The sequence below is a fragment of the Diprion similis genome, chromosome 4, assembly GCF_021155765.1.
Source record: "Diprion similis isolate iyDipSimi1 chromosome 4, iyDipSimi1.1, whole genome shotgun sequence".
NCBI lineage: Eukaryota > Metazoa > Arthropoda > Insecta > Hymenoptera > Diprionidae > Diprion > Diprion similis.
In genome coordinates, this window is record NC_060108.1 from 24,663,960 (window position 1) to 24,679,153 (window position 15,194).

Consider the following 15,194-nt stretch of genomic DNA (forward strand, 5'->3'; position numbering starts at 1 on the left):
ATGCATGCTGCGGAGTATCTGCGTGATGTGCGATGTACCTCCTACGTATGTTTCGTGTGTTTCTGTTTTATATTTTTACTTTCTTCCTCACTTGACGATTTTTTTTTCTTTTTTTTTTTTAATACTTTTCTTTTTTTTTTTCCTCTAGTCGCCAAATAATTATTCCGAACCAAATATAATATATATATGCATTACATAAGTTACCACTTACAAGTCTTACATGCGTATGCAATTATGCATACACGTAAGAGTATATGCAAAATTTAATATCTACACTTGTTCATCGATGTTTTATTCCCGTTGTCGATGTTCACCTCAGCCCAAAGACCTCTGTACAAGACGTATTGACGCCGAATTATTGACGTCTTGCCAATTACGTATGCAATCTGCAAGTTTTGAGGTCTACCTACCTTCTGTACACGTGTGTATATGTGTAATACTTTATACATATGCCAGAGAAAAAACAGTGCGGTGTGTTATTGTCGAGCGGAATATGAATGATGACGTTCTATATCTAATTATTTAATCATGTAATTGATGTGAGTGAAAATATCAAACGACGTTGTGTGTAAATACATATAATGAATGTTTGTAAATTTTTTACACTTATTTTTTTTTTTTTTTCATTTTTCTTTTTCCTTATCTGCTTTCTTTCACTTCTCCTTTTGTATGATACGTTCAATTCAATTATCGTGTAATATAGATATCGAAATGAAATATTTCAAACACTTGTTTGTCCGTGTCTGTGAGTGTTTTAAATTTCGAAGGAAGACTAGAAGACGAAATAAATGCCGGGTTTTAGATCCGTTAGCGAGGGGATAAAAAGCCCCCGTCGATGGGAAAACGACCTGCATCGTTTCATCCGGTACACAATATCGATCCTACGATTATACATACACGTATGTACGTATGTACGTATGTACGTATGTACTCTGTAGATATCTGCGTACATACCTACATATGAGCCAATCCAGGGAAAATACAATCGGCTAACAAACCAAACGAAATCAAACCGCTCCTGCAGGCGTCCAACGTTTGGTCATGCAGACTGCCCGATGCGTATGGACATTTTGCATACGTTATCGAATCGTTATGTCAGTGTATACAGAGTCCCGGATATCAGCCGCTGACAGTCTCGACGCCAAACGTCATTAGTGATCAGTCGCTATTATTTAACGCGTTTGAAATTTTAATATTTACTCGCGATACACGTTATACGCACACAATTTCTGATGATGATGAAAATTTCGTAAAATTTACGACGATATGACGCGAGTATTTTTTTTTTTTATTCTTCGTTTGTCATTGGTGAGATGTTTATTGTTATTTTTTTTATCATATTTTCACACACCAAGAACCATTGGGATCCCAAGAGAGAGTTTAGATATCTTGACCATGAGATTTTCAAAGTGAGCCGGCGATTTGACTATTTGCTATATAAGATTCGATTCGAGACCAGCATCAGTTTTATTCGATGCCTGCATACCAATATAAGATTTATAATAATATTATTATTATTATTTTTCTCGTTGACATAGTAAATGTATACATATACCTACATGTGTTATATGTATAAATACTTTTATGTATATTACGGTAATGAAATTATACATACGATATAAATATGCATGTAATATAATATACAATTATCATTATTATTATTATTATGATTGTTGTTGTAATAATGTTTACAATTAGATGTGATGTCAGTATTTGTATACATGTACACTTGATAACATTATATAAAATAGGTAGCGGATGTTGCCGGACCTCGTTATATTACAATATATTTTCCACTGTAAGATGAAAGAAGATAAGTGAGTAAAATTAATGTTAAATGAATTTCGAAGATGTTGCAAAATGGGATGTAAAAGAAATCATATCGGTATAGTTAGGTATACTAATCGCCAAGGAACTGTTAATGATTCAGTTTTAACTTCATCCCTCTTAGCGATATCAAGAGATAAAATATACAGACAACGCGATCTCACATCGCAATTAACTAAGATCAGGGTATAATTATTATTTCAGAAAACTCGGTTTTTGGGTTCTATCGAAACCCGTTTCAAGTTATTTCGAATTACGCGGGAATCGCTATGAGATTATAATTTTTCCAATAAAGAGAAATGACTCACCGCAATATATTCCGAGTCTATAAACCTGCTTTGGAAGAAACCTTAAATCGTCTGCGAAGAGGAAATATGTAATGATTGAAGACAAGTCCATTCCATACAGACAACTTTACGCGATTTTCCCAAGCAATTTTTCTCCCTGTAATACCGAGGTTAGTTATTTAAAGGTTCCTTGGTGCGCGAGGGTCGCTATATACATAACGCATAATATGTTATAAATTACGTAAAAGTGTTTCTTCGGCGAAATTCGTAAACCGCCGAAAACCCTCGCGTATAAATAAATTATATACGTTATTATATATGTATAGATATTTATTTATTTATTCGATATTCAACGATGTCAATTTCGTTGCCTGCAGTATATACAAGGTAATTCGGCGTCACTTGCAGGTGTTTATTTATCGCGAATATCTTTTCATTCCCGACGTCCTGCAACAAAGTCGGATTATCTCTGACGAGGCGGCGGTGCCCTAGAATTTTGTGATAAAGGAACCGCGTATCCTTTATCGTGTCCCGGTGCCCCTGCGCTAGTCGTTATTAGAAGATCGTGGTTTATCTCGCGTTTTCTCTGTCGACGTGTAAATCGATATTAGCCCGGGACTCCGTCCCTTTTATTCTCCTCCTTTTCATTTTTCGACGTCCTTTTTCTAACCCCACACCCCCTCTCTCTCTCTTCCGCGCGCGCTCTCTTCCCCCCTCCTACTTGCATAGAATTTCGGCGCAAAAAGAAGAAGAGAAAAGAAGAAAGAGGAGGGGAAAAAATTTCGAGCACGTGGGTCTTTTGCTCCGCTTTGTTAACCCCGGGCACACGGTGCGTGGAGTGTCTCCGACATGAGAGACCCATTGTTTTCGCCAAACTATTATTCTCCCTTCCACTCGATTTTCGCGACGCGTGATCTTCAAACCAGATCCCTTCCAGCATCTTGGACTTCATGGTCGAGAAAAAAACTGTACTGAACCGAAATAAACTTCGTGGCCCTTCCCGATTTTTGGAGGGTTGATAGTAGTAGAAAAAGTATAGAAGGACCATTTTCCAAATTCGTTATATTTTCAAACTTAGGAAGAATTTATTTAATTGCAAATACATGGAATCGATATCCAGAGGGGAAAATTGAAGAATACAGAAATTCTAATGATTCTGTAAGATTTTTACTTAAATTAAATACGCAACAAGTCAAAATACAGAAGAATCAGAATAAATGTCCAAAATTATGAAAAATATGAAAAATGTGAGGGTTGCGCATTTTTTTCTCTATATTTTCACCGTCGTATGTTCAGAGTTCTCTGTTCATACATTTTTTGTAAATTATGAATTCAACGAAACGGATTCTCGTGTCTCTGAGAATCGCCGGGCCAATTCCGATGTTCGACCTCCACCCCTTCCGGGGGTCGCCGTTACATGACGATCCATTCTGACCGTTGTATAATACATTCGTGTTTCGTGACGTCGTGTAGACGTGTATCTGGTTATATTCTACATCGGGTTTAGGCGCCGGATGATTGGTTGTAATTGAGAGTAATTAGTGGAACGGACAGGTTTCAGGCGAAGCTTGACGTCCGTCGTTAATGAAACGAAATAAAAACACGGCAGGCTTCCCTTGACATTGTGGCGTCGCGTCGGGAGGGGGAGGTTAGAAATTAATATCAATTTGCAATGAAACCCATAAAGGTTACCTCGGAGATAAAACCATGTATAGCAACAATAACCGTGGAACAACAAAAAGAACGCGAAAAAAGGGATGAAAAATAATTCATTAATAATTGATACGGATGCCTGTCGCAGTTTGGAGCTGTTGCCAATTTGAAGTAATTTTAATTTGCTAATTTTTCAAATTTTCATCCCCACCTCTCACCGCATTATATATCTATGCACGTACTATATATGTATAAATGCAGGGAATAAAATCGTACCGTTGTGTCTTGCCTCTGTCCAAACGCTCTGAATTCCCCATCAGATTCTTCGTTAACCCTTTTATATTATACAAGTATATCATTGTCAGATGAAAATTTCCCCGCAAACGAGAATGAGAACTGAAATCAAAAATCGTTTTTCAACTTCAATTTTACACACGTTCTGCCTCCGTATTTTTCTACATGAAAAAAGTTTTTAACAATGCGCAGCCGTAGCTGCAGTTGACAGCTGTACAATGTATAACGTGACCAAGAAGTGAATTTAAGATGAACAAATTTTTTCGATAATTAATAAACGTAGTTTTATTCGCCCTGCATATTGAACCTGCGGATGTGCAAAAGACAAAATACACACCGTGCAGATCTGAGAAGACGGGACTCAATGTTCAAATCCCTGCACAGAAAACTGAAAAAACAAAAAATTGAAATAAACAAATTTAACAAACAACACGGTGGTAGATAAATAACAGCAGGTATTAAATAGCGTAAGAACTTGCATTGACTTGAAAATGCTGATATTTTTAAGAACGTTCGAAGCGCAAACTATTCAATGAACTACAGTTATGTATAACTAAATGTATATACATATATAATCTTGATAGGCGAGTCCTCGTTCGTGTGTGAGTGTGTACGTGTGTTAATGTCTGAACAACAACATATATGACGTCATCAAGACTGCCGTTGCACCGAGTGTTAGATAACGATGTTGAATTCGTGTTTTGCGCAACTTGCGCAATTCGCGAAGCAATTATTAAGAAAGTACGACTGCCCGGAAATGTTTAGAAGTTTGAATACCGTGTCTGGCTACGTCACAAGGGGACAAATCTACGCAGGTGCAAGGATACGCTGCATATGCATGCTGGCGAGGTGAAGGAGAGAGTTGAGGAAATCTCGCGGAAATCAGACTCACCTTGTAAATGTTAGAATGACTTTAGGCTAGGTATTACGTATAATAAATAGACCATTATTACATACTACAATATTATTATTCTACACGTATACATATATACATAAGGTGTTTGGACAGATTGTTACAAAAAATCCAAAACGACGTCGCTGCGTATCGTGTTTATTCATAAACATACATAAATACATACATACATACATACAAACGTGGAATTAAATAATAGATCATATACATCAATATATATGTATATACATCAATATATATATATATATATATATATATATATTGCTATGGTGAAGAAAAATGTTAATTAAAATGCTGTGACTATATAGCAGAGGTGTAAGTTATATAGATGTGATTTAAATATATTATGAAAAACTCGTTAGAAAATTGTAATGTATACCTATTATATAATATAGATCGATAATAATTGACTTAAGGATGTCGATTGTAATATTATAGATATACATTATGTAAACACAGTATCTATTACGAAATCTATATCTGACATATATATATATTCTGTATAATGTTACACGTATCGTAGGGAAACAAAAAAACAAAAAAAAAAATTAGAATCGAAAGAAGAAGAAAAAAAAAAAGAAACACGATGCGGTAAAATGCGCCGACGATGAATCGCACATTATATTATTTACATATAAGACCTTTTCATAATTTTGTCAATGTAATATAATTTTATACACAGAGTTGCATTTCGACGCCGTCCTCAGTGTTTCCCTGCAATGCAATTTCCAGCGTGCCTCGAACTAGGTCGGCGAATAAAAAAAGGAAGAAAAAAAAAAAAAAAAAAATTAAAATAGTAACCTCACGAAGAACGAATTTCTCATTTTTTAAATTGAAATACATATAATAAGAAATAAAGACGAAAGAGAAGAATAAGAAATTCACCGGGAAAAGTGAAAGCGAGGACTGCAATTCTGGAATTTAATAAATAGGTATATTTATCATTGATTCTTATAATATATATACATACATATAAATCTACAAAATGCGGGGAGACGTTAATATATTTGAAATAAAACGTATACCCGATATACTTTTAATACTCTCCATCCCATGAAAGCCGCTTATTCCCCCTTATCGTGTTATTCGATACCCTTAATTCGCGTATTCGACTCAAGTTTCGTGAGCCGTTTCGCATTATGCTTTAGTTGACCAATTTTATGCCCAAAATTTGTTTAATTGTAGACGCGGTATTACCGACGGGAACGAAATTCCGACGAAGTAAACTCGCGGGGGAAAACACGTTGGATATTCGATAGGATTGTGACTCTCGGCCGTATGAACGAACTACGTGTATCACCTTACGTTGGTAAGGTAGGAAAAAACTGGCGCGCTTAAACGCGATATGTATGTACATCTCTGCCCTCTCTATTTTCCTCTCCCGACCATTTTCCAACTTTCTTACTTTTCTTGTTACATTTTCTTTTTCTTATTCTATTAATTTCACTTTGGTTTCAATGATTACACGAAATTACTATGCTGCGGAAGATTTTTATAGAAACGTAAAAAAAAAACGAAATTAGACTAGGAAAAACAAAAACTAGTCAACAAAACCAGCAAATACATATTAGATATACATACCTATATATGATAATGATTCGTACATATATATATATATATATATATATATATATATATATATATTTGTAAAGTTATAATTTTCTATGTATATTTAAATGTCACACCAAATCTGCGTAACAAGTATTTATTATTAGGAGATGTGGTAAATAAATTGATATTTAATATGGCGTAGATGGATTTCACCTCTGCTCATTGTATAATCATAAATAATATTATGTTTACGCATTACGTATGGATAACATAATGTTATAAATAATACATGCGACACAAAATAGTTGGTGAAATTCAGAACAATTACATGCCTATCGACATATTATATCATTATGAATACGTTTTTAATAGTATAATAATGTATCATATACGTGCGTAATATTTTCTATGTGTACAATGAATAAATATATATATATATTGAAGAATTTCAAAGCAGGTGTGTACGATATGTATTACGCATATATGTATGTATGTATGTATACTATGTATGTGTATATCGTTTGATATCAGCGACGAGAAGGTAACCATATTTGAAAAATTTCTCCGTTTTAAAAAACGTTTTATATAAAGTTGGCATTTTTCAAGAAGCTTACGATATTGTACGAGTAATTGAACGAAAAAAAGAAGTTTAGTTTTCACTTAGGCAAAAAGTGGACAACGATCGAAACAACTCTCTTTTCATCCTCGCGCGCACTTTTTCCTACAAATTGCAATCCTTGGATTTATAGTCGTGATTCGTGTATAAATGTCAGATATACCTACATATATGTGCGTCGATGTTGTTAATATTGTCACGAGGTCAGGGAAACACGTGCTAATTACGTAAGTTAGACTGCCAGGAGTTTTCTAGACACGTACGTTACACCGTGTACTACACAGGCCGAAATTGCAAGCTCAGAATCAGGCGGGTCACCCGCAACCTTTCTCCTCCGGAAAGTTCGCGAAATATGTATGACACACACTCCGAGGAGTCACGTATGTAGTAATATTCGTCCGGATGGCTATATACGTATATATATACATATATATATATATAATACATGTACACACACACACACACACACACGCGTGTACCCATTTAATCACATGGGGGGGGGGGGGGGGGGGGGTTGAAGCGGGGATTTCGACTCGTTATGCGCGAGGTTTAAACGCGGTGAGTCATTCTCCCCATAAATTATACGTTCAAGTTAAAGCGACTTCTTAATTAGCAGGTGTAGATATAACTCTGGGCTTCTGCACACCGCGAATTTGCCCGAGTTTTGGACAGGCATGCCCCTATCAATCTGCTCGAGCGAAACTGCCGAGAGTGATCGAGATAACGAGCGGTGACAACCGTGGATTCCAAGACCCCCATTTGGGTTTAAGCAGGTATGTATATGCCTGGCGAAAAGCCTCGCAATGCGGTTATTAACTCGCACGAAATGATTACGGAACTCGTTTTTTTAGCCCGGTGGAATCTGCGATTTGAAAATAGGTGTTACGGACCGGCGAAACGTCACGCCTTCTTGACCTTTTCCATGTGAAATTTAATAAATAATTATTTGTATGATACGTAAAGCTGAGTAGAATCGCGCACGCACCTTGTAGATCCGATAATTATAAACTAAACCGCACGATTGCGGATCGTATTAAGATTTACATGATTGCCACCTTTTGGATTACCTCATATTTCTATGGGTGCAGCGTTTGTACAGCTTGAAGTGATTTGCATTATTCGAATCGATAGAATACTCGATATTCATTCCGTATTTTACGAGTAGCTTTGTTATCTTAATTTTAGAAGATTCCCGGTTAAATCAGCGAACCAAAAAGTACGTGCGAAATTTGATGGGCGGAAAAATTGAGGCTTAGATTCGTGCAGCGAATTAGAATCGCCGTGAATTTTTTGCCTCGATTCATAAAACTCTTAATTACGTAATGTATTTTACAAGCGAACGGTTAATTGTATATTTTCATGGTGAGTGGATCGATCGATGTATCAAGATAATGACGTATTTTTACCTAAATTTCAGTTTTAACAACAAACTGGATTTATTATAAATGTGTATGAGGTTATATATTTCCAGAATGTAGCCGCAACGTGGTCTATTTTTATGTGGGTATAAACATAATCTCGCAACGAGGGAAAAAATATAAAATATTTTTACATATACGTATATGTCAGAGAATGGCTAATCATCACTCGCGAACCTTGTGTTTTGCGTGTCGGACGCATATCGAATCTTTTGTTTAACAAGAAAAGTCTGAACTACTCATATCAAGTAAACTTTTAAAATAGATTCATTATTGCATTTTAGAATAGCACACGTTGATTCGATCGCAGATTCTCTCGTTGCCAGATCTTTGTTCCTCTCCTTATCACAGCTGCAACTCTCCAGAATAATACGTCCTTTCGTCATCCTCCACCGAGGTACGCACAAAAGAGATGAACGAGTTATTTGGGCCACAGGTAGGTAATTGACGAGCAGTTAAAGCATGAGTAACATCCGATACGTGTAATAATTATTCGTCATTTCCTTGCACGAGCGGCTCGAGCTGTTAATGTAACACGCAAAAACTCGCGCATGTAGACTAACAGGATTTTTTTATTACTCCCCGAAGGTACATAATCGGCGTGTGGTGTGGTCCCATTTATGCAGCAATCACGAGGCGGTTAGGAACGATGGCGAATCCGCCAGCGAGGCTTTGAATGGCAAGTAACCACAGTAACACACACTCAAATCGTACAAGAATGCCTTATACCAGCCGCAAGTCTCGCGATTGCCCTTCCATCTTCTCACCTCGTCTTTCCTCTATATATGCCTATAATCAACTACATTCGTGTAAAAGTGAAAGTCATCAAAATTGCGCAATTGCAGAGGCGACGCTATATACTGTGGCATAACTGTTATCAACTGAAGGTAAAACGCGCTTCAGGCCTTTGGCTTAGAAACCGCAAGATGTTTTCGTCGATTGGCTTACGAAGACGAAAAATATTCGTTACAAGTACCCGTAACTGTATCAGTTTGTGAATATTCGTATATTCGATCGAACCGTCATCGTCGTGAAAGAGAGAATAAAATTGGTTCATTCGATGCGAAGAAAAAAAGGATAAAGCTGCATTCCACTGATAATATGGGACGCGGTAACAGCTATAATATTTCAGATACATAAGGGACAGAAAATTGGCTCAATTCGACGAACCGAGTCGTCTTATCATTAGTATAAAACCCTGGAGACTGATTCCCGTATCGCTTTCATGTAGGAATAATCGGATATTTGGATCTGGAAATATAAGCTTATTATGAGAGTATTAGGGGGATGAAATCGTTCGCGAAGAGAAGCGATGGAGGCATCCGATTTACCTCGGAATCGCATCTACGATATATTTCGCAAGCCAGTCAAAACTGGTGTACGTTAACGTGTGTAGGAATATATGAGAAGCGTATTCTCATGAATGAAAGACTATCGAAGTCCGGTTTGCATGATTGCCTGAGGGGCATAGGAAAGGCGAAATTTCCGAGGCTTCGAGCAGCGACGAAACCAAGCGTTGATCCTCTCCGGAGGAATATATAGAAGCGTTCTGAAAGCAGGCTTTCGACGACTCGAGTTATGCGTCTATTAGCTATACGTTCGACTTCACCTCGTCTTACATATCGGCGCAAATTAGTATTTGAATAAGCAACGCGACGCCACAGTGTCGTTTTAATTATTCGATAATAACAGGGGTCCGACACATACTCGTCTAACGACACTGCCAGTAAAATAGCTTATATGTACATGTGTCAAAATTATCGCGACATATTCAACAATGGGTTATACACGCAGGTGAGGAGTGATATAATCTTCTACGACGAATTCGGTACAGCGGAAGGAGAAATATGTACCGTACATACCTGTTCGTATATATATATATATACCTATGTGTAAAAGTAGAAGTTCGATAACCTGTTTTAAAACAACCGCAGACAAAAGTGTTTTGAGGACTTTTTTCTTTTATACTTCATTTCGTCATTTTTTCGCTCCGAATTATTTCGAAAGAATAAAAGCTCTGTCGAAAACAATAAAAATCAAGCTAATATAGAACGCGTCAGTAAAGACTTGAGCTTCAAAGCGTCAAAAAACTTGTAATTGATTATTAGAAACGTTGATAAAAAATAAAATTATTGTAAAAACTTGTGAAAATCACGATTTTCTTGAAGGGTTAAACTTTGCTTTCGCAATTATATGAAATTATAGTATCAATCGTACCAAAATCGTCGTAAAAAAAAAAAAAAAAAAAAAAAAAACTATAAAAACAAAGCTAAGTAAAACGAAAGCGAAAAGCTGAAATGTATAATATGAGTAGGTCCAGAAAAAACCGTAACTTTTTTGAATGACAAGAATAAAAATATCCTGCATCTAGGAGAGAGTAAATCGTGCGTCATAAAGCCGAGAAGATTTTACCAAGATGAAACGGGCCTCAACGCGTTCTGTAAGCTACTCAAAGTAAGTATAAACGGCGGTAGTGCGGCGAGCATATCTGTCATACAGCTATTAGTCGTAGTGCTATTCTAGTTCGGTAGTTTCGCATCCGTGAATTATAACGACAGAAATCATGCGACAAACGTTTCTAGAATTGGAATGACCATAAAGTAAAGATAATTGTATACAGGGTGGTCTGCAGGAATTCCAGAGAGAGTGAGAGAGAGAGAGAGAGCGATGCATCACGTGCATTCATACGTGGCCAAATATCGGGCCTTGCTTGTACAAGTGGTGAATAGAAAAGTTGGACCCGTTAGAAGTTTAGTAGTTTAAAGAAAAAAGAAATTGAGACAGAAATACAAGGACTAAGCGATCATTTTTCTCTGAAAATTCAAGGATCTCTCTTTTTTTAGTCGTGCTGCAGTGGTTATACGGTCAGGGCAGTTTGCAAATTTCCGCACATCCCGGTGCGCAAAATCGTCGCGTATATTCAATATTACGACGGTGATGCCTACATGTATACTACAACCTGTTTTTGTGTCAGCTGAACCTGTAATCAGGATAATTGCAAGGCGGTAATTACCCGGCTGGAGACAACCCTTCGCCGTTATTTGGTTGAAAAATTATTCTCTCCGCACCGCATATCGGTTTTGCAGCTGGTTTCGGGCCCGCGGATGAAATAATTTGGCAATTCCGAGGTACGCGCGATGGACTTTTCCGCAAATCGCATTATGCCTGTACACCGTGATTTCCATGATGGTTGACACTTCACACGTCCCAAGGGTCTCTCGTTCCACAAACGAATATTCGGATACGTCCAATAAGTGTGAATAAATGAATTCCGATCACGTAGGTATTCATCATTCGCACGTTCTCCTGCGTGCAGGATCTCTCTCCTTGGAGGAAAGTGAGAAAAAAAAAGAAAAAAGAAAAAAAACATACAAAGGAAGGAAACGGCGCGGATCCTGCATATCCGCCGAGAAAATATATCTCCGGGAAAGAAAATTTACCACGAGTTTGAATTATAGCTAATAAGTCGCGCGATTGTTGAAATCCTACGAGTTTCGTGTCGACACGGTTTCATTGTAACCAAGCTCATATTTCTCTGGAAAATCCTCGCGTGAAGATGAATTTTATAGAATTTTGCTAACTCTTTACGGTAGAGAAAAATAAAACTAAATCACGAAAAATCTGGAGAATGAAAAAATCGTTAATTACAACAAAGGGAAAGTCTTTCTCGTCCTCGATTTACCGATAAAGGTGAACCAGTGATCTGTATGGACGGTATTTAACGTGGCAAATTGAGTAGGAAATAGGTTAAGCCTCGGAAGTGAATATCGGCGCCTGGGCAACGCGGTTGCTGCCTTCTCTGGGTACGTGAGAAACGTGAAATATGGTCGAATCGTAGCAGAGCGCGTGTCCGGACAACCGTAAGACCGATTATAATTCATAGTTCGTTCGAGAACGGTGGCTAGCAGGAGCTGCCGAGTCGATGTGAGCTGCGATTACCAACGCAGCTCGGATCTCTTCCCGCAAACTTTTTAAGGTGAAAAGTTCCCCCTCCTTCTCCGCTTCCTCGTCTCTCCGAGGATGAGTGCATCGCGCGATAAACCAGCTCGTACTGTAGTGGCTACCGAGGCAATTGCAGTTTGGGGACAATGCGAGAGGAGGATACACGATTGTACAGCAGTCGGTGTAGATATTAGGTATATACCTATGTATATATGATATCTAAGTCTAGGTGATACTTTCCTGCGATTTAATTTCCCAGGAGAAAAATGTGAGGACTGGTTGACTTCGATACAGGTACATTCACTTGGAGAGTTCAGTTCAGTTCTTCCAATTTCTCGAGAGATTTTATCTTCTTTATTCTTTGAATTTTTGTCCCCTCGATTCTCTGTATTTGCATAATACAACCCCGGCTTATTTCCTTCACCCCTGTGAATATAAACTTCGACGAGGGTTTTCCCGATCTATAAAATCGAAGATCCAGAGAATCGTTGTTGCAGGGGTGAAATCAGATTCCGCGAAAGGTGGCGAAAAAGAAGGGTGGGATCGAGATTCTCGGAGAGTTCGGGGGGCGAGGTGCGAAATCCAGGTATGGATTTAATCGTTCCGTTGTACAGAGGGAGGGGCCATTCGCTCGTATCGATCGACGCCCAGCCGCGATCAGCGTCATAAATTAATCTCAAAGGGCTTCGCGACGTGGGTGAGCTACGAGATCAAGCCGAGATTATATATGTACCTGTATCGTTTTCATTCGCGATGAGATTATCTCCCCGAACACCCACGTCTTTATCGTGGCAACGCTTCGCCGGAATCACTCGTCGTTGGTGTATTCATCGAAACTGATCGAGAGATCTCGTCTCGTGAAACGTCAGAGTCCGAGCAGAGCGACTCGTTTCGAGCCCCATCAAACTGCAGGTCGGCTACTTTCGGTCGTTAAAGGATTTACGATGCGAACCTGAATTTGGAACCGTATTATAATTCTGCCTGCTCGAATCTCCCGTAATTATGTATACATATATACAAAGACTTTCGATTTTGGTATAGTTTATTCCATCAATGAACCTGATTCTAACTCTTTGCCATTCGCGTATTTGGGACGCCGATTTTCGAAGAGAAGATATTACCGGGAGGCTGTAGCGCTTTTGTTATTCGATCGGCCAGTCATTATTCCACGATCAAATTTCACGGGGAAATCGATTTTGGTTCTGCGAATTTGTGAAGTTTGTTTTGTTTGTACTGTACATAAAAACAGAATGATCGAAGCATATTCTTGAATATTGATTACCGAAGTTGTCGCTGTCGCCTGAAGTGATTGCATTGGAACGTGATTCGCGGATTATTATTCGGGTCGATCGACATCTAAACCTCGAGGATATTCACAAAAATATTAGCAATCTAGTAATTAACAAGAAGATCGTGGTTTCTTTTTCCTCGGCTGAAAATAACAATTCGAAAGTACAATTACAACGATAATTCACTTTTCTTTTCTTTAAAACGAGCTTTCAACATCCCTAATAAAATTTCAAAATTAAACAAACTTGCGGTCACAAAAATACCCGAGTTTTTCTGAAGCAGAGAGACCAAACGAAGTTTAGATTTTCCGTAAGACAAGATCAGTGAAAAAAAAGAAATTTCGTAAACTCTGAATCAAACATCGATAAAGATATATACATACGTGTTACTCGCGATTAGTCAGCCACGGCTAAAAAGAGTATCAAAAAAAAAAAAAAAAAAAAAAAAAAATGTCGGTATTACATCAGAGATGAATGAACGATCGCCACGATCATCGTCCGCATAAATATCAGCTACGTAAAAATTCGCGCATTCGCTCAGACGTCGACTGCAAATCAGCTGCCGCCAACTCCTGCATGGGATTAAAAGTCAAGGGTACCAGCTAACTGAACTGTGATACAGCCACGTAATGCAACACAGATCAAGCTGTATACGTATGACGATTGCGGTGAAAAGTGGGAATATCGAACAAGCGATCGGCAGTCGTTCATTCGTTCGTTCGTTCGTTCGTTCGTTCGTTCCTCGTATCTACGATCTAGATCGCGGTCTCTACCTGCGTATGATATCAGAGATGTGTGCTGATCGTGCGATCGAGAGACGCGAGGCACGAGTCCGGACTCTGTTCACATCCCAGATTCGCCGTGTGTTCGTGCGGGCGCGGATATTCACCGCAAAAGTTAACCAGTCAGTCAGAAACCGTGCGGGACGCTGACTCGGACGGCATGCGCCAGAAGCCGCCCCACGTTCCTCGTGTCAACACACCACGGCAGTCTGGCAGTGCACGCCGTCTACTACTGTCGCGAAATTCGTGCCGCTCCGACACCCGCGGCCCGGGACACGCGTCGCGACGCCTCCGTCTTTGCGAGCTTTTCGCGCGCGGACGCGCCAGAGACTCGCGGAAGCTCCGCAAGCGCGAATCGGGCCGGTTGAAATTATTCGCAATTTACTAGCAAGACATTTGTTGCCTAACGTAAGTTGGATGGGAATTTGACTTTCTTTCTCACTTTCTCACACCTCTCAAATTTTTTTTACGGAGGGTAGATTTTTCCTCGTTTTTTTGTTTCGGTTTTCTACTTATCTATAATTGTATACATGCGCTAGTTTTGTGTGCGGTTCCGTGTTGTCAGCCTTGAGCAGCGGTTATCTTTTCCGTGTTTACCGTCGTTTCGACCGACAGTTGCCTA